Here is a 21,090-nt window from a genome sequence, read left to right on the forward strand (position 1 = left end):
TCATCCATGTAGTAGCATGTCAGAAGTTATTTCATTTTAAAGGCTGAATAATATTACACTGTATATGTGCCACATTGTGTTTATCCATTCATCTATTGATGGACATTTGGGTTGCTTCACCTTCTGGCTATTGTGAATAATGCTGCTGTGAATATGGGTGTACCCCGCTTTTAACGTTTTTGAATACCAAGAAGAAGAATCACTGGATCATAAGGTAATTCTATTTTTAATTGTTTGAGGAACTGGAATATTGTTTTCCATGGTGGCAGCATTATTTTACATCCTCACAACAGTTCACAAGGGTTTCAATTTCTCCACATCATCACAAACACTTGTTATTTTCCTTTTTTTTTTTTTTAAATAGTAGCCATCCTATCAGATGGGCAGTGATATATTGAGGTTTTGATTTACATTTCCCTAATGAGTAGGCATGTTGAATATCTTTTCATATGCTTGCTGGTCATTTATATATCTTCTTTGGATAAATGTCTATTCAAATCCTTTGCCAATTGTTTAACTGGGTTATTTGTTTTCTTGCAGTTGAGTTGTAGGAGATCTTTATGTATTCCAGATTGTAATCTCTTATCAGAAAAATGATTGGCAAATATTTTCTCCCATTTCATAGGTGCATTTCACTTGTTGATAGTATCCTTTGACATAAAGAAGTTTGTAATTTTGATTAGTCTAATCCATCTATTTTTACTTTTGCTGCTTATGCTTTTGCTGTCATACCCAAGAAATCATTGCCAAATCCATTATCATGAAACTTTCTTCTTATGTTTTTTTCTAAGAATTTTATAGTTTAGCCCTCACTGATCCATTCCGAGCTAATTTTTGTATACAGTATAGGGTAAGGGCCCAACTTCATATTACACTATTTTTTTTAAAAAGTATGCATATATGTTTGTGTGTATGTATGTATTTATATTTTTAAATGAACTGCACTGAGTCTATCTGAGCTCAGGTATTACTGTTGAGTTATAGAAGAGCTAAGTTGTTTGGGGGTTTCAAATCTATGTGATAAATATCTCCCTTAAAAACTCACAGACTTTAGGTGAACACAGGTAGTACAAATACCCTTTCCAAAACAAACACAGTATGAAAGCTAAGATAATAAAATGTAGAATTTGAAGAGAAAACATGTCTCCTGAAATCCAAAGGCCAGTTGTATGAAAATGACTGTGGCAGAAACATATATAATTTCAATTGTATAGGAAGGGACAATAGTCTCAAGACATGTGTCATGGAGAACATAGAAAAAATACAAAATGGTCCCTATTTCTGAAAGCATTTATTATTAAGTGAAAATATGACAGCTAGTATATGCCACATAGAAAATAATTACATATACATATTGGTAGTTATTTGACATAGCCTTTACCCTCATGAGAACATATATAGAGTTGTCTATAGATATTGACGTTCAACATGTAAGGGAGGCATGCCGAGCTTGTCAAAGCATGGCAGACGGTCTACAGGGAAATTGATGCAGACAAAACATCAGTCTGGTTGGACTTCCCCAGGGAGTGTTTTTGCCATCTGTTTAAAAATGAATGATCCTTTTTATTTTCTAGCTTTAGTGTTGTTGTTAAGAAAATTAGGAAATAAAGGTTTAATAACATACATTTTCTACCGTTTACTAGTGACATTCATTCTCTGAAAAACCTCAATACATGGAAATACACACCCACATATACATATATATACACAATATATGTATATTATATACATACATGTGTGCTTATTAATATGCACATTTGCATGAATATATTTATATATCAAGGTAAACTCTTGTTGATAGAAAATACAAATATTTTTAGTCCGGAGAATGACTAAATGAACATACCATGGGCTTTGACATCTTCATGTTCTTGCATTGTTTTACAGTTTAGGACAGTTATTTCCATTGCTTACAATCACAGTGTTTGATGTTTCCAATGTTCTCCTCTAACATGTTTCAAACAACCCTTTCTACATTCTTGTCATCTGGATCTCATCTCCATGTATGCAAGGTATTCACCCACACGGCCCTCCATCTGTATGGAATTGTTAAGGGGTCTTAAAGATGATTTACTTAAAATTCTAAACATTTCAATATACCAGCAAGAAGGACTAATTTAAAAGTAACATTCTATTTTTTTAGAAATGCCCTATGAGTTAGCTGTCATTGTTAATGGTTTTTATTAGCTATTTGCAAATATTTATATAATTACATTTTGACAAGTAATTTTTTTAAGAGAGTCTCTAAAAATGACTTCTGAATCAGAACAATGCCCATGTGGGTGGGTGGTCAAGTGGGATTCTGTGAGTCTGGCACAATGTTGGATGGAGAACTGCCCTGGCATGGTTGTCTTAAGAATTCAGCTCTTGGGCTAGAACGGTGGCTAGTAAAAACAACTTCCAATCAGCACTCTAAAAAGCATCAATCCATGAGTATTTAAGTTGAACAAACATTTTGAATTTAAATATTCACTGAGCATTTAGATAACACTTTAGGCATTAAGAACCAACTGAGTTAATAGAATAGGGTTAAAGGAGACACAGATGGAGGCAGATTGTTATATTTGGGGATAGGAGGTTGTCTGCTAATCTTTAATTATAATTACATTTTAAAACTTTAATGCCATAAGATTAGCTTGATACATATTTTTCTTGTATCTTTCTTTTAGACAAGATTGAAAACATTATGAATCAGGAAAATACAATACCACAGAAACTAATTTTCTCTTGATACAGAAACTAATTTTGTCTTGACCAATGAATTGACTTTGCTAAGTCAATCAAATTGCAAGATAAACCTACGGCCGGGTGCGGTGGCTCACGCCTGTAATCCCAGAACTTTGGGAGACCGAGGTAGGCGGATCACAAGGTCAGGAGTTCGAGATCAGCCTGGCCAATATGGTGAAACCCTGTCTCTACTAAAAATACACAAATTAGCTGGGCGTGGTGGCAGGCGCCTGTAGTCCCAGCTGCTCGGGAGGCTGAGGCAGGAAAATTGCTTGAACCCGGGAGGCGGAGGTTGCAGTGAGCTGAGATTGTGCCACTGCACTCCAGCCTGGGTGACAGAGTGAGACTCTGTTTCAAAAAAAAGATAAGCCTACCATACAGTTTTTAAGTTGTTGAATAGTGAAAGTAACTCAGGTTACTTTTTATTTCAAAAGTTTCTATTTCAGAGAAAAATCTCTTATTTTTATTTACGTGACTAAAAGGCCATTTGTGTGGTAACCTTAATAATACATTGCCCTACAGATAAATGTAAGTCTCACCCATTTAAATGACAGAAAATATTTCCAACTTTTGAAAGGGTATTTTGCCCTCTTCAAATCATTTCAGTTTGTATGATTAGAGGACCTTGATAATATTAGTTTAGGGGAAAGGATCCAAGTGAAAGGGGAAAAGTTCCCTTGTCCCCCTCGCAGGGCATGCGATGAGGGTGTGGCTCGTTTCTTTAGTGTCCCACTGCTCAAACCTCTAGGAGAGCATTCAGACGGGCAGGCTGTGGGGCTCCGACCCCACAGCAGTGTCTAGCGGTGCATACTTACAGCTGAAGCCCTAGTGGGCGTGTATTACAGTGTGCTCTTTTAGTTTTGCCATCTATAGGCAGCCTGTGTTAACCAGCTCAATTGGACCCTGTACCTTGTCGCTAGGACAGAGAGATTTCTGTATCCCGGGATTTTGCCCTGGTTTACCGGAAGAATCGGATGATACATGGGCTTGGAGAATTAGTGCAAGGTTTTATTGAGTGGAAGTAGCTCTCAGCAGATGGGGGAGCCAGAAGAGAGATGCTTTTCGCCGGGAATCAGGCCACTCCCTGTCCCTCCTCCAATTGCCCCAGCCAAGCTCTGCGTGGTTCTGCTGGTCGGTAGCCTGCGTGTCTCTCTCTCTCTCTCTCTCAAAATGCTTGTCCTCACCTATGTCCATGGGAGTTCAGCCCTAGTCAGGGACCACACCCTTCCCCGCTTCCGTATCATTTAAAGGGACCACGCTCTTCCCTTCCCAACACTTCCATATCAGAAGAAATATTTACATACCTCTCCTTTTACTTACTCTAAATAGCTCAAAACGCATTCACTTGCAGGTGACTTTAGGCAAATTATTTATCCTTTCTGTCTTTCAGTTTACTCATATATAAAATGGGAATACTAGTAATATCTATTTCAAAGGGTTGTGGTGAAGATTAAAAGAGTTACAATACATATAAATTGCTTATGGCCAGACGCAGTGGTTCACGTCTGTAATCCTAGCACTTTGTGAGGCCTAGGCAGGCGGATCACCTGAGGTCGGGAGTTCGAGACCAGCCTGACCAACATGGAGAAACCCTGTCTCTAATAAAAATACAAAATTAGCCAGGTGTGGTGGTGCATGCCTGTAATCCCAGCTCCTCAGGAGGCTGAGGCAGGAGAATCTCTGGAACCTGGGAGGCGGAGGTTGTGGTGAGCCAAGATCGCGCCATTGCACTCCAGCCTAGGCAACAAGAGCAAAACTCCGTCTCAAAATAAATAAATACATACAAAATAAAATAAATAAAGTGCTTATAATTGTATTTGAAAAAATATATTTCCAGATAACTACTTACCACAGTGATACAATGAGCCATCAGGCATATATTCTATATGGGAAGCTTGAGGAAATACACGTAATCGTAGTAAACAAAATAATAAATTATGTCACGTGAAAAAAATCATATTTACTTGAGATAAGACATAGAAACATTTAAGGGGAACGTTTTCTATATTGGAGATTGCCGCAGGAATTCCAGTTGCCTACCCAGCATTGATTTTCTCACTTTCCAACTTTTTTTTTCTTTCTTTTAGCAGAATCTAATTACATTCAGGTATCTGCTCTCCATAAAGACATGTGCTGCATGAAAAGGTGATTCTATCCCCAATTGTAGGTAATAAACTCTAATCTGGCTAAGCAAAGCATGATAATTCCACTTCTCTCATCAGTGATTGGTTTAGAAATGGGCATGTGACCCACATCTGGCCAATAACATGTGAGAGTTGGTCTTACGGGAACCTTTAGGGAAGTTTTCTGTCAAGAAACAGCCAGGAAAAGAGATGGTTTCTCTTTGTTCTCTTGATGACGTTACATCTGAATGTGATGCCTGGAACTGCTGAAGCTGTCTCTCTACCAGAGAGGGAGTCAGTATGAGAGCAAAACCAGCCCTGTTAGCATGGCGGTGACAAGTGATGGGATGAACTTGGGTCCTGAAGAGCCTGGCTACACTGTGGAGGGCTCTAGGCTTACCCAACCTCTGGACTTCTGTTTGTATGAAGCAATATCTTTATTGCTTAAGTCAGTTTGAGTTAGTATTTTCTATTACATGCTGTTGCAAAGCATCCAATCTGATAGAATATCCTTTTAAAATAGACAATACGGAATAAGTTATTATTTAAACATATACTGTTCTCCGTTAAGAAAACCATATCATGGAGAAAGGGTGATATAATAACATTCCCTCTTTTCTTCTATAAGGTGTTAAAATCCTAAGATTAAATTTTTTAAATGTCATTTTTCAATTATTTTTTTTGCCAAGTCCTATGCAATCTAAAAACACTCCTGTGGCTGTTTTCCAAAGTCATGTTGTACAGCAAAAGTTTCCATTTAAAGTACAAACTCCTTCCCCAAATGGGACACACTAAATTTAAGGAAAGCTGGCATTTAAAGTGCAAGACTACAGAATTTTCAGCACTATAACTGATCAAAATGAACAAAAAGATGCAAAAATAACCTTGCAAGTGTTAATACTTATAAGTAGGAAGAAGCCCAAATTGATTTCATAAACTAAGAAATATTAGCCAGGAAAAACACAATATCGAAACAGACACCACAAATCAACATCCAACTCCTGTCTTTGAAAGAGGAAGCAGAGTGGTGGGAAGTAAGTAAAGACAATTCTGAAAATCTTCTGAACTCCTCTGATTTAGACTTTTTTTCTCGAATGGAATATGGATGTGCTACTAGAATGTAAACTCCTCAGAGCAGAGATTTTCGTCTGCGTTGCTTACCAAAATCTCTCAGCATTTACAATAATGTTCAATAAATGTTCATTGAATTAATTCATACATACACTGTCATCTTGGCAGAATTAGGCCCCTGCATAGGGGTGTGAACAAGTTCAAACAAACAGATGCAGTTTTTTCCACATATCACTCATTCAGTACAAAGAAGAGTTGAAATTATCTTAAAGTATACGTTGGTACTTTCTACTTGCCTGGTTGTTATAACACAATCATAAGATATTGAATTGGTTTTGCAAGTAACTTAATGAAGTACATAATACTTAAACTTAATGAGACTATCTTTATATATGATTTTAAACTTTTCCCCTAGTTAATTCACATTCCTCATTATATTCATCTTTACAACAACTACCAACAGTTGCTTGAAAATTAACTCTTCTATTTTTGAATAAAGAAAATGAGGCAAAATAGTTTGGCAATAAATATTAACTAATAAACAGTTAACTGTTGAATATCTATTGCACACAAGATATCAGAGTACCACGGCATGCATGTTAGAGTTGTTGGTCAGCAACAAAGCTGGATCAGAATTTGAAGTCATTGAGTATTCACCTTTTTTTTTTTTTCTGACTATGTGTTATTCCAAAGAGATTTCACATCAGCTACCAGTTACTTTCAGCTGATAGCAGCTATCTGTTTGATGTGCTGTGTTGAGAAGGGTTAAGAACCTACGTGGCTTCTCAGGGAAGAATATTTTGACCGATGATCAGTGTCTTCCAAGGACAGAGTGGGAGCAGAATGCATGCTGTATATTTGGCAGCATTTTATAGTCAAAAACAAAATGTTGCCTTTATAAAAACTAAATCTAACCTCTGGGAAAACAAAGGCAAAAAACAGAGGATCAGATCCCTGGATTCTTATGAAATAAATATAAAAGAACATCCAAATAAACTAGCAGTTAAAAAAGCCAACCGGAAATGATAGTTATGTCATTGTTCAGTATTGCATGTCAATTGTGTGGCAATCACTGTACTGGGTACTAAGAGAAAAAAGAAAAGATAAAGGGATAGATAGCCCTTAGCCTTGAGTTCAAAATATGTAGTGGGTACAGGACCAACATGTAAAAGATGAATACAGAAACATGGAGAACAGAGAACATGAGTGACTTCTTCTACCACAGACACTTGGGCAAGGCATTGCGTCACTCAAAACTTGTGTCTAAAACGTTTAGTTTGTCAATTGAGGGAGAAGGAAAGAGCATTCCAGGTAGAAGGAATAATATGCTACACACAAAGTCATGAAAAGGTTTGGCACGTCCAGGAAATATTGGCATGGCAGAAGCATCAGGTGTGTGTGTATGTGTGTGTGTCTATCTGTCTGTGCATATGCACTGTAACATGGGAGACGAGAGGCAGGAGGTGAAGCTGTGATGAAGCTGGTAAGGACCAGATTGTGAAGGGATTTACTGCTGAGCTAAAGAATTTGAATGTTATTCTGAAGACAGACTAACATGGGGAGCCAGCAGGGCTTATTAGGTGGTGGAACAGACCAATAACTCTCAGGGCACATGGGAAATAAATAGGTGGAAGAGAGGAGAAACCAGAGGCTGGGAGATCCATCCAAACTGATTATGAGGAGGGTAGAACTAAGAGGGAGTCAACAAGGATGATTTAGATGTCACAATGGAAAGATGTTGCTTTTATAGAACATCAAAAGCATCTGTTAACTGACAAGTGAGAAGATGAGAGGGGGGATGAATAGATGCTGACATAATGATATTATATGGAGAAAAAGTCATTTTTTAAAGATCACAAAAGGAGAAGCAGGTTCCAGGATGAACCACAAAAACAGTAACTCAACTTCTGTCCTGGGCTCTTTATATTAAATCTCACCAGAAACCCATTTTACAGGTAAGGAAACAAATACTTGGAGAGATTAGCATTTTTTTCCCCCAAATCACGCATTTGGTAAATGTAAGAATTTTGCATTGTTTTGAACATATTATGGCTGGTGAGCAACCAGGAGAGGAGGCCCAGCAGGAAGTTAGAAACATGAATCTGGAACTAGGATGAGTGCTTAGGGCCAGAGGTATAGACATGGAGCCAGTAGTCTGAAGCCATAGAAATAGCAGCTCAGCCAGAGAGAGAATAAAAAGAAACAATAGAGTCAAAAGGACCTTCCACATTAAGGGGCTAACAATGAGTGGGTCATTGAAAGAAACAGGAAAATAGCTGAGAGAGACAAGAAAAACTAGACTGCAAGGTCCAAGTTTCTAGAATCGGAGGTTAATCAAACCCTATAAAGATATGGAAAAGATAAGGACTGAAGCAGGCTATGGAATTAGAAAATTAGAACTCTGAAGGAAATGATTAATAACCTCCAAAAACTCCTAAATACACAATTCTACATTATGACTATAAACATTAGATTGGGCCTGCTGTCACACTGAGGCAGAGGGAGAGACCAATGCATTCCTTTAGCAGAACAGTAAAAACTGAGCTAAAAGCAGCATGAATATTAAAATGTCTACAAAGGAAATAGTTCTGAATCTAGAACATTTGAATGTTATATGAATTTTCAGCCATATTTTTTTCTGAACACTACCACTATGGCAGTGTGGCACAGTGACAATAACATCCGTAAGGAGAATTATGTTTTCGTCCTGCATAATCAGAACCATGAGTACGTCACCGCTGTTCTTTGGATCTCTGTTTCCATATGTATAAAATGATAATCTCTGAATTTCCCTCCAGTAATAAAAGTTCTTTGATTCTATGGAAGAACTAAGACAATGTTAACCAGCTGACCCAAAACACACGACACTTCATAGGGTAATTAAGAAGTCCCCCTCAAAAATGCATTTTAGCTACTATTTGAAATTGATATTTTTTCTCTTGCCACTTAAAAATACTGTTGTTAGACTTACCTAGAGATTTATTGCTGTTGAAGTAAAATATTTTAAAAGAGTCATATATTTGCTCTTGCCAGTTAGTTCATGTTGTGAACTTTCATTTTTAACACTTCTTTCTTTCTTGTTACATAATCGAGAAGCTGGCTTAATACCTAATGCCCAAAGGAAAGACTTCTGTCTCTCATGGACACCCCCACTCAATATTTCAATTTCAGTAATTTCATTGGCAAAAGAACACATACCAGAAGTTGCCAAAATTAATATGTTAAGTAACTAATATGTCAAGTATATCTCTAGTTTCAATTGGACAAGCCAACAACTGAACAGGAAAAATCAGGGTAGGGAAGAAAGGGAGACAAAAAATGGAAACAGAGTGATTTTTAACTAAAGTAATACTATGCCTTTAAGAGCAGAAAGTGAAACAGCAAAAGAAAAAAACAAAACAAAATACCAATTATGAATTTATCACAATAAAAACTGAAGTAACAAGCTATTTTGTAATTACCCCTAAAACAAATTTAAAATAAAATGCAAAAGCATCAAACTTTCTCATTGCTTCTTAAGAAAAAAAATAAAAGATCCCAGAAGCTCTGAACCAAACTATTGGCAAAAACATAAGTCTCTTATGGGCATTTTGCCCAAAATATGATTTCTTCAGAACAAAACATCCACTATTCATCATGGAACCATTAATTCTATTCTTGTTATAAAAATCACATGACTTTCAAAACCAAATAGAAAACTAAAGGCCTAATAATATCACAAAGAAAAAGCACATAATAATGAGAGGACAGCACAAAAATATATTTTGAAGTAATATTTTACATTTTTGAAAAGTCCACTCAATATTTTGAATATAATTTCACACTTATTTTCTAAAGTACTCAAGGGCTAGAAAACAAAGAATAAAGGTTTTGCAGGAGGATTATAACAGGATTCGAGGGAAGTCAATGGCAAATGTTGAAAATGTTGATCAAATTGTATGGTTTACTGGGCAATAAATTATTTTTCACTTTATTTCCTCTTAATGAGGAGAAATTAGGGAGGCAGGTGACTGTAGGCTGAGGGAAGACATCCAAACAACTACCCAAATGTGTCCTATTTGTTGCTACTTCTCTTTCAGGTGGGAAAAGCTTGGTCCACCTCAGCCTTGGGCCCATGCTTTTATATCTAGTATTAACATTCATTCTGGATGTGTAGAAGTCTCTGCCCTTTTTCAGACAACAGTTACTGCTATGGTTTGAATGTATGTGTCCCTCCAAGATCCTCATGTTGGAATTTAAACCCCAAGGTGATGGTATTAAGAGGTGAAGCCTTTTGGAAAGTGATTAAGTCATGATGGCTCTGCCCTCAAAAATACCTTAGTGCTCTTACAACAGAAGTTGAAGGAACCCCCCTAGTGCCTTTTGCCTTCCCCATTCCACAATGTGTGGATATAACATTCCGGCATATGAGAATTTAGCAAAAAGACACCATCTTGAAGAAGAGACAACCTTCGCCAGACACCAAATCTGCTGGCACTGTGCTCTTGGACTTCCTTATCAATTAATGATTCTATGGTATTTTGTTATAGCAATGGGAACAGACAAAGACAGTTAAAGAGAGACACACTTGCATTGAGTGTAAAAGGAGGGAAACTTACAGTCCTTTTAAGCAGAAACCAAGCAAGTTGCTAGACAGCTGGCTGGTACAACTGGAAGATGAGGGGGGTGGTGTGCATGATGGTTACTAAGGAAAAACCAGCAACAGAGGGACTTCTCCTAAAGTCCATCATGCCGAACTTTGATCCATTTGAAGATGGCAGTGAAACACCTCAGAACTTTGTTTTGTTTTCTTTACAACTACGCATGCCTGCTTTCAAGAAGCTTTGGCCCTCTCAGGGAGATTTCCCTGAGACAAACAATTTCCCATGGGAAACAAAAAATGGGCCTTGATTAATATTCAGGGTCTTATTTTTTAGATTGAGTTTACAAAGCTGAAGAGGTTGATGCCCTGAAGTGTGAGAAACTGACCCCTCAAAATCAAAATAAATTCTTGCAAGCAGCTGCCACATTAACTCAAAATTGAAATGTGGTTTGCTTACTGCATAGTGTCACTCTCCTTCATGGAGAGCCCTTTGATCCATCCCTCCTCCTCTCACTGCCTTAAGTGGCATGAGAAGGATGATTTGAGATAGGACAACATCTCCCTGCTCCCAAGAGGGATTAAAAGCCATACATCTATTGAATATTTTGAAGAATGTCAGGTAGGGAAAGGATTCCAACTTTTGTGGCTCTGTTGGATTCTAGCACGTGAGTTATCATCCTACTGGGTCCCATAGGGCGAGGATATGTCCAAATTTGAGTTGGGGCAGAGATCATAGTGGGGAAGGGAAGTCACCATAACGTGAGTGTTGAGCCCTCTATTGTTTTAACATATTGTTGTTTTGGCTTCCACTACTGAAAGTATAAGTGGTGTTGCTGTTTTACATGCCTATACTGTGAATGCTTGCAAGTACCAAAAGGGATTTTACTGATTGGAAACAGCCAGATGTAGAGAGGTGCTAATACTTCTGCAGTCCCACATCTTCAATGATTCCTTTGAGTTACACATCTCCGTGACTCTAATGTTGCCAATGGGAGCCTCTGGCAAAGGAAGGTGGCCTCCACTTGGAGGTGCCCCTTAGACTTTGGGCTTTGCCTCCTTGAAACAGCTACCAGCAGATAGGCCTCTTTTGAAAAGCAGCTATTAGTTTACTATTGGGTGGGTTCTTGTTGAAACTGAGCACCTGACCCCCAGAGGAACTGTAACTCTTTCACTTGATATTTCAGTTTTGGCAAGATCAACTCAGACTCCATGACTAACAAAGTGAAAAGGGTCCAAAAAAGCTCACTTGTCAAATAGAAATGGTAAATCAAGAACACAGCCAGCCTGGCTTTGGTGACATCTAGGTGCTACATGAAAAGATGCAGCTTTTCTTCTCCACCACCTATAGCAAGATGCTGGCTCAGTGGAGCCCCTGATTCATAGAGGTTCCCCATAATCACTTGGCCTGCTTCACCAATGCTTCGGCTAAGCTGAAATCTGCTGGTGTCCACTGGGTGGCTTCAACTGCTCAGTCTCAGGCAGGACCAACTATTCATAACTGAAAATAGACACAGTCATCACTGCACTTAGTGGTCAGAACTGAAGGCTGTTCTCACAGCTCTGGCAAATACTACTCTTGATGCGTAGGCTACAACTGCATGCTAGAATTTTGATTCCTGCTAAAAGTTGACCTGGTTGTCTTGCAATGAGGGCAGCCACACAGCATGGGTCATTGACATTGACCGTATGTTTCTGACACATTAATCACATCTGCCCTGTGACGTCTCCTAGGGGTTGTAAATGCTGCCTTACTGCAATTAACACTTTTTCAGGTTGTGTATTGGTGTTCCAGTCTCGTAAGTTTACTCCGGGCACAACATTGTGGCCCATGAAACTAATCTGTTGTATTTTTGACTTTATGGGCCACTTGGTATCTGACAATAATGTGCCTTTTATTGCAAAACACTTCAACAATGGGCTAGTAGTCAGATTTGATGGATCTTTTATGCTGACTATAATTCTCAAGGATCTAGAATTGTTTAATGTTGGGCATTCTCCTCAAAAATCGACTCCAGAAATGTCATGTCTGGCTGTACCTCCCGCACTTTCTTCTGGTTCACATGCCTTAGTAAGGCAGTTTGGTCAGTAAATGAAGGTGTTCCCAGAAAGAGATCATCTCCTTTCAATGATATTCCAGATAACGGTTAGAAGGAAAGTGCTGGGAGCTACTTTGAAAATCTGGCATTCCACCTGACAATTACTGGGCATGATGATGCTCTTTTACCTAATGGGTAGCCCTAGGGAAAAGTCCTTCTTTTCCCTAATGGTAGTTGGTACTAGTAGATGGCTGGCCTGCTTGATACACCTTCTGAGAGGCTGCTTAGTAAAAAAGAGGCAGGATATTTAAACTTAATTCTGGTTAACAGATATGGATTTACTTGTTGCACTGACAAGATCTTAGATCAAAAAGATAATGGCTAATTGGTTGAGTACATTACTCGCCAAGTGCCCCTACAGCGGTCCATGTGGGCCAAAGTAGGGTGGCATAATGGGTCTCTTGTATGTTTTTTAAATGCTCTAGTCCCTTTTGTATCTAGTCCTTCTGGAAGAAAGCTCTGGATTAGGGCTGATTGGAAAAAAGATGAAGTTATAGCTTCTGAAATGGGACACAAAATTATTATAGGGAAAGCAACAATTCTAGGACCTGAGAACCCTCCAGTAGCTACACAGAAGGGAGAAACTTTAATCATTGCTATCTTCCACAACAACCCCTGGAGCTTTCCTTGCAAAGGAAAACATGATGTTGTTCTCCCAAACTGTTGCAAGCACCTTAAATTTAAATTAAAGTTGAAATTAAATTTGACTGCTAGGCCTGCCATACCTCAACAGAGGACTCACTAGTTTATCACTATTCTCCTTTACCTTACTGAGAAGTTTATGGAAATAGCAAAAGAGAGCCCCAGCTCCTGTACCACACCTGGGCTTGTGTGTTTGTGTGAGTTTACACAGACACACGCACACACACACACACAAACATGAACCCACCTACCAATACCTCCAGGATCTTCCCCATTTCTCATAGAATAATAGTTGTCACTATTCATTCTGTGGTATGGACAGATGCCACCCAGCTGGTGGTGCAAACAGCACAGGAATGCCCCCGGGCATCCCCTGCATAAACCAAGAACTGCACTCAATTGTTTTAACTAACTGGGAACTCAAAGGCTTACCAGATGGCCAGAAGACCACACTGAGGACATGGTCACCTGTTCCTGTGACTGCTATTGGTCCTGTTTGAGGTGGCCTAATAAGTGTTAACTTGTCTCTAGAAAACATGGTGACTTTCACCTTTTGTAAGAAATTTTGGCATTTAAGGAAATAACACAAATCACTCTTGTAGACTTCAGGTGACTGCAGGGATCTCTCCAAAATGAGGCTTACCTTGGTTATTCAGGAAAACTTTCTGGAGAGAAAACTGATTTGTTATTTAAGCACAGTCTGAGGGCCCATGATCCCTACAATGGGAATAACTATGAGAATAATTAGAAAAGTTGGTATGAAGTTTGTGCTAGTCTTTAGCTAAAATGATTAATGATACCATCTTGGCCCTGGAAGCATTCAGGTCCACCTCAATTCACTAGCTATGGATGCTGTGAATGGCAACACTGTCCTAGACACTTCCTCCTTGCAGGCCAAAGTGGAATCCGTGTACTTGCTCATACATCCTACAATGCTGGGACTAATGTTTTGGACAAAGCAGGAAGGTCAATACAGAAACTTAAGGAGGAGGACAGCTGGCCTCCTAATGCACACCCTTAATCATGGGATTTGTTTGGCTGGATGGGGCCAGGACCCCGGGAGGCACAGTTGAGGTTAGTATTTCAGGTTGGCCTCATTCTGGTACTTGCGTTGTTATTCATGGTTGTCTTAATTCAATGCTACATGAAACAAATTGAACTGATTTCATTGCAGCTAAATGGCAGAACTGAACAAATATGAAAAAGATAACACATGCATGGGTCTGTATCTTACCTTCAATATAGGAATATGCTTAGTCTTCCCTTCAGAAGGCTGGTGAATCGGCTGTCTTGAGTGATCATATAGTCTGAATTTTCTTGAAATGTTTACATCAAGTGTGTCCAATTTTTTGGCTTCCCTGGGCCACACTGGAAGAAGATTGTCTTGGGCCACACAAAAAATACACTAACACTAACAATAGCTAATGACCTAAAAAAAAAAAAAGGCAAAAAAAGTCTCGATGTTTTAAGAAAGTTTATGAACCTGTGTTCATTCAAAGCTGTCATGGCCCACATGTGGCCTGTGGGCTGCAGGGTGGACAATCTTGGTTTACATGCTTTTGGCATTTTCTTGAAATACTTGGTAATTTGTAATTACATGGCTTTGCTAATTCTGTGCTCTTGTCATATGTCAAGAAATTTTTTTCATCTAATGAAGACATTGTTTAAATATGTTCTTGGTAATAATAATCTGGACATTTTATTTTACATATCAAAGTACTACACATGCTCAATTATAACCAGTCTGCCTATTTTGTTCTCAGTTCATTTTGTTATACTTCAACTGAACTATTCAATTTCCTATAAACAATATATTTAATTTCCTTACTACTGATGGTCATTGCCTATTCAGTTTTCAGCTGAGAAAAAAATCCTATCAATAAACATTTTACTTCTCTTTAAGGATTATAAAGTAATAAAGCCTGTTATAAAACTTCAAGCAGAACTATATAATAAAAAATGAAAGTCCCCCTTTACTCACATCCTAATGTGTCTCTCTCCTCCTTTGCAAAATTCCAGTTCCCCCAACACATAAATGTAATTTATTTTGATACTGATTTATGCTTTCTTCTTGCTGCAATTTCTCCTCACTCATGTAAGAAAGTATCAAGGCTACTTCAACTTCCTGGCCTTAGGAAATGTTTATATGTGCAAAGCAACAGAAAGTTTTGGGGTGGGGGGCATGATGAGAATGGTTGAGTGGTTTCTTAGGAGAGTAAAACCTTAAACTCCAGGGTTCCCAGCCTTAGCAATGATTTGTCAGGCTCAAATATTTGGCTTTAAGAGACCACACATATGTGGGCAATCACCATCTCAAGGTGAATGAGGAGTAGATAATTGAAGGTCTCCTCTGAATATATTGCCCTGTGCAAGGGGCCCAGACCTTGCATGATTTAGAATGAAGAGTTCATAACTAAGACTGAATATCCTAACAGCTAATTAGATGGAGGACCAGGATTGAAGATTATATAAAATATTTCGATATATCTTCCACACATAACTCAGTCCGTGAAGAAAGATTTACAACCATCACACACACACACACACACACACACACACACACACACACCAAACCTGGCAAAACAATACTAACGATACCTTGAATCTGTTTAACTTTTCATTTTGTTAAAGACTTACAGAACAAGCATTTATTAAAAAATCTGGATTTCTTTCCTTTAAATTATATTTGGTATATACACTGAACATGTCACAAGCATGATATCTATGACACATGCATATAAAATGTATGCTACTCTTAAGGCAAAATGCATCCATAAGGATTTTAAACATGAATGGCACAGAATATGGTCAAGATAAAACATTCAATATTTCAAAGTGAAGGTCATTAAAAGCTTTAGAAAATTAAAGCACTGCATGAGTTGAGTCTTCTCTGAAGGGATTTTATTAAATTCTCAGTCTTAGAGGAAGGAAGAGACTTCTACTTTTGACCAATATGATCAAGATGGAATAATGGGGTCCAAATTAATTCTACTTGAAACAACTAGAAAGCTGTACTACATATATGTTTTTACATATTGTACTCTGGCAGCAAAGGACAGTCATTCCTTAAGAAAGGAAGACAAATGAGGTAAGCTCTAAGGACTGCCCCGGCTTACCGTCTGTATCAGTTTTCAGATTGCAGCCTGGGGAGGAAGATCTAGCTGGGGCCATGAGGATACTGAGCTGGGAGTCCACAGAGGTCAAGAGCTTAGAGTTCACAGAGTACAGTACTGCACACAGAGTGCCAGAGATCTGCAGAGGTGCCCCCCGCAATTTTTCAGTAGAGTACTAGTCATCAGATATGTGTGAGGAAACCATGAACCTCCTGAAAGGAAGAGGAGCAATAGGTGGGGCTCACATGAGGATGAGAAGTTTGTGTTCCCGCTAGCTATAGTGTAAAAACCTCACAATCTAGACAGTATCGTATAGAGTATGACAAAATGTATTGCTTGAGTAGTGTGGCAACATTAGTCCTGAACTAAACACTGCTCTGCTACCACCAGGAAGCCACAGAAGAAAGTCTGAAAGGATAAAACAGTTTTTAATACTTTTCAATAATTGTATTCCATGACAAAACTTGTGAATGTTTAGAAATGCAAAAATACCAAGCACTTAACAAGATAGAGCTCACATGTCTAGAATCCAATCAAAAGTCACTAGATATTATAAAGGGACCAACAAAATACTACCCTTAATGAGAATAAAAATATATACAAACTCAAAAATGATAGACTCAGAAAATATTAAAAATTGCTATAATTATATTCCATATATTCAAAAAGGCAGAGATTAAGCCTATTATATAGAAAAATGTAAGAAATAAAAAAACTAGAGATGAACAGTATCTGATATGAAAAATAAGTGCATTTTAGAATAAAAGATCAATGAACTTCATGAAGTATTTCAGGCAGAAGGAAAATGACACCATATGGAAATTTAAAGCTATATCATGGAATGAAGAGCAATAGAAAAGGAAAATGTAAGGGTAATATAAAAAATTTTTAAATCTTTTTAAAGGATCATTTAGCTTCTAGCTGTGATGTAGTAACAGGGAATCTTATTCTTTCACCTGAAACAAAGAAAGAAAGAAACACATGGCAAAATAATAGAAAAAATGTCTTTTCAAAAGCAGTGGGCATTGGGTAGTAAAGGACAGTGAACCCTCAGAAATGGGAAACAAACAGGGTGAGCTTTATTACTACTCTGGCTTACTGACTTAAGTGAGTCCCAGTCCACAGTACAGGGAGGGGAAATCCATGCAAAGCCTGGTGGACTCCCTGAGATGAGACACAGTTATGAGTCTGAGTAGATCAAGCTGGCTACACTTGATAGGGCAGAGTATGAGAGACAAGTGAACTGCACAGAGAGAGAAGTCCTGAGATCTAGAGATGGTCTATCTTGAGTATTAAGCAGACTACTGATCACCATGGGTGTGAGTAAACACCCTCAGGCTGGGGAAAGAACCACCTACAAAGATCAGAGGACACTCCAAGCACAAGACATGTGAGAAATTATACCAAGACACACAATAATCAAGTTGGTCAAAATCAGTGATCAACAGAGACTACTAAAACCAGCAAGAATAAAAAGACACAATAGATACAGAAGAACAGAGATAAAAATGACAGAAAATTTATTGTCCGAAATAATTCAAGTAAGAAGATAGGAAAACAACATGTTTAAAACACTAAGAGAAAACATGTTTATCTGGAATTCTACACTCAGTGAAAACACCTTTCAAAAACAAATGTAAAATACAGACTTCATCGACACAAAAGCTGAAATTTATCACCAGATTTGCACTCCAAGAAATATTAAAGAATGTACTTCAGTCACAATGAAAATACCAGAAAAAAATACAGGTCTACACAAAAAATTGAGGAGCACCAGAAATGGTATCTTCATGGGTAGATAGGTAAGATTTTTTCTCATTATATAATTCATTTTAAAGAAGAATTGCCTGGGCCAGGTGCAGTGGCTCAGGCCTGTAAATCCAGCACTTTGGGAGGCCAAGGTGGGTAGATCACTTGAGGTCAGGAGTTTGAGACCAGCCTGGCCAGCATGGTGAAAACCCATCTCTATTAAAAATACAAAAACTGGCCGGGCGCGGTGGCTCACGCCTGTAATCCCAGCACTTTGGGAGGCCGAGGCGGGCGGATCACGAGGTCAGGAGATCGAGACCATCTTGGCTAACACGGTGAAACCCCGTCTCTACTAAAAATACAAAAAATTAGCCGGGCGACGTGGCGGGCGCCTGTAGTCCCAGCTATTCGGGAGGCTGAGGCAGGAGAATGGCGTAAACCCCGGGGGGCGGAGCCTGCAGTGAGCCGAGATCGCGCCACTGCACTCCAGCCTGGGCGACAGAGCGAGACTCCGTCTCAAAAAAAAAAAAAAAAAATACAAAAACTAGCTGGGGATAGTGGCAGGTGCATGTAATCCCAGCTACTTGGGAGGCTGAGGTACAAAAATCTCTTGAACCCAGGAGGTGGAGTTGTAGTGAGCAGAGATCACGCCACTGTACTCTAGTAGACTAGGTGACAAAGCAAGACTCCATCTCAAAAAAAAAAAAGAAAAGAAAAGAAAAATTGCTGGCTTAAATAAAGTAATATGACGTTGATGGTACATGCAACTTATATCTATAAGCAAAATAACAAAAGTAGCATACAGGCTGGGAAGGGAAATATGAAAGGTTATTATAATAAATGTGAAGTGGCATAATATTGCTGTAAGAAGATAAAAAGTTATAGTATACAGAAATCTCTGGGCCCAGATGATTTCACTAAAGAAATCTACCAAACAGTTAAGGAAAAATTAATAGCAATACTATATAATTTCTCCCAGAAAACAGAAGAGGAGAAAATACTACCCAATCTATTTTATGAAGCTAATACTGTCCTGATACCAAAACCAAAGATAGTACAAAACAAGCAAAAACTGCAGACCAAAATCTTTCGTGAACATAGACACAAACGTCCTTAACAAAGTATTAGTGAATACAATTCAGCAATATATAAAAATTATACAATATAACCAAGGGAGTTTATTTCAGGAATGCAAAGCTAACGCAATATACCAAAATTGAGCACCACAGTAACAGACTGAAGAAGAAAAATCACAAATATATTAATTGTTGCAAAAAAATCATTTGACAAAATTCAACAGCCATTCATCGTAATAACTCTCAGAAAAGCAGGAACAGAGAGGAATATCATCAATTTGATAATGGACATGTATTAAAACACTACAGCTAACATATTTAATGATGTAAGACTGAATGCTTTCTCCTAAGGCTGGGAACAAGACAAGGATGTCTGCTCTCACCACTCTTGTTCAGCATAGTACTAGAAGTTCTAGCCAGTGTAATATGCAAACAAAAGAAAATAAAAGGCATATATTTGGAAAGGAAGAAATAACACTGTTTCAGTTTGTGGATGACATAATGATCTTTGCAGACAATCCTAAAAATCTACAGAAAAACTCCTAAAATTAATAATTGAGCTCCATAAGATCAAGACCAACATATAAAAATTGTGATTCAATATGCTAGCAAAGGGCACTTGGAAACTGAAAATAGTACAAACCACTTATAATCAATCGCAAAATAAAATACAAGTATAAATCTAACAAAATAGGTACAGAACTTATATGGAGAAAGCCTCAAAAACGCTGATAAAAGAAATCAAGTATCTAAATAAGTGGAGTAACATATCATGTTTGTGGATTAGAAGATTCAACATAGTAAGGATGCAAATTCTCCCCAAATTGATGTACAGGTTTAAAATAATTCCTATCAAAATCCCAGCAAGAATTTTTTTTTTTTTTGTAGATACAGACAAGGTTGTTTATGTGGAAAGGAAAGGAACAAAAACAGTCAAAAGCAATCTTGAAAAAAAAATAAACTGAGAGGACTTACTCTACCTGATTTCAAGACTTATACAGTTATAGTAATTAAGACTATGTGATGCTGGTTGAAGGATGGATACATAAATCAATGGAACAGAAGACAGAACCCAGAAACAGATCCACAAAGGCAAGATCTAGCTGAATTTTGACAAAGGTGCAAAAATATTGCCATGGATGATAGTTGTTTCACCAAATAGTGCTGAGACACTGTTAATCAGCATATAAAAATTAACACATTCATTTAGAAAATGTAAATTAAGCCACAATATATTACTACCATATACTTACTGAATGGGTAAAGGAGTCATAATGAGTGTTGGCAAGGATCTGGAGCAATACTACTCTCATACACTGCTGCTAGAATGTAAAATGGCACAACTATTTTCTCAAAGAGTTGGCTATTTCTTGGAAGGTTATAAGTATGCCTAAAATATAACCCAGCCATTCTACTCCTACTTATTTACCAAAGAAAAATAACATAGGTCGATGCAGAGACTCTTACATGAATATTCATAGCAGCTTTATTTATAACAGCCTCACACTGGAAGCAACTTATATATCAGTGGTGAATGTGTAAACAAATAGTGATACATCCACACAATGGAATATTACTGAGCAATAAAATAGATGAACTATTGATGTACACAACATGGAAAAATCTCATGATAATTTTGTTGAATGAAAGCAGGCAGGTATTGTATGATTCTATTTATACAAATAGGGATAATGTATACTTAATAAAAAAGTTGTGAGGATCAAATAAAATTAGATTATGTATGCATGAGAACCAACTAATATATGAAAATGTTATTATTTATAGTATTTTCATTGAAGTAATACAATTTTTCAGTCATCTAACAATGTATTCCTGGAACTAGATCATGACTCTCCTTATGGTTAATCTTTATTGAGTGTTTATTATGTATTGGCTTTTGGCTATTTATTT

General features: G+C 37.8%; 1 protein-coding gene across 24 annotated transcripts in view; it reads right to left on the minus strand.

The window, feature by feature from the left end:
- The window catches only part of LYPLAL1 (lysophospholipase like 1), a 219,891-nt gene that overhangs the window by 160,557 nt on the left and 38,244 nt on the right, over nucleotides 1–21,090 (minus strand). For 21 of the 24 annotated variants that reach the window (XR_010150114.1, XR_010149943.1, XR_010150069.1 and 18 more), the window contains 1 exon segment: nucleotides 14,476–14,670. The exons of 1 other annotated variant lie outside the window; for it this stretch is intronic. The gene's annotated coding sequence lies outside the window, so the exon portion shown is untranslated. 24 annotated transcript variants of the gene reach the window in all.

Source organism: Pan troglodytes, chromosome 1 (genome assembly GCF_028858775.2).
Source record: "Pan troglodytes isolate AG18354 chromosome 1, NHGRI_mPanTro3-v2.0_pri, whole genome shotgun sequence".
NCBI classification, from domain to species: domain Eukaryota; kingdom Metazoa; phylum Chordata; class Mammalia; order Primates; family Hominidae; genus Pan; species Pan troglodytes.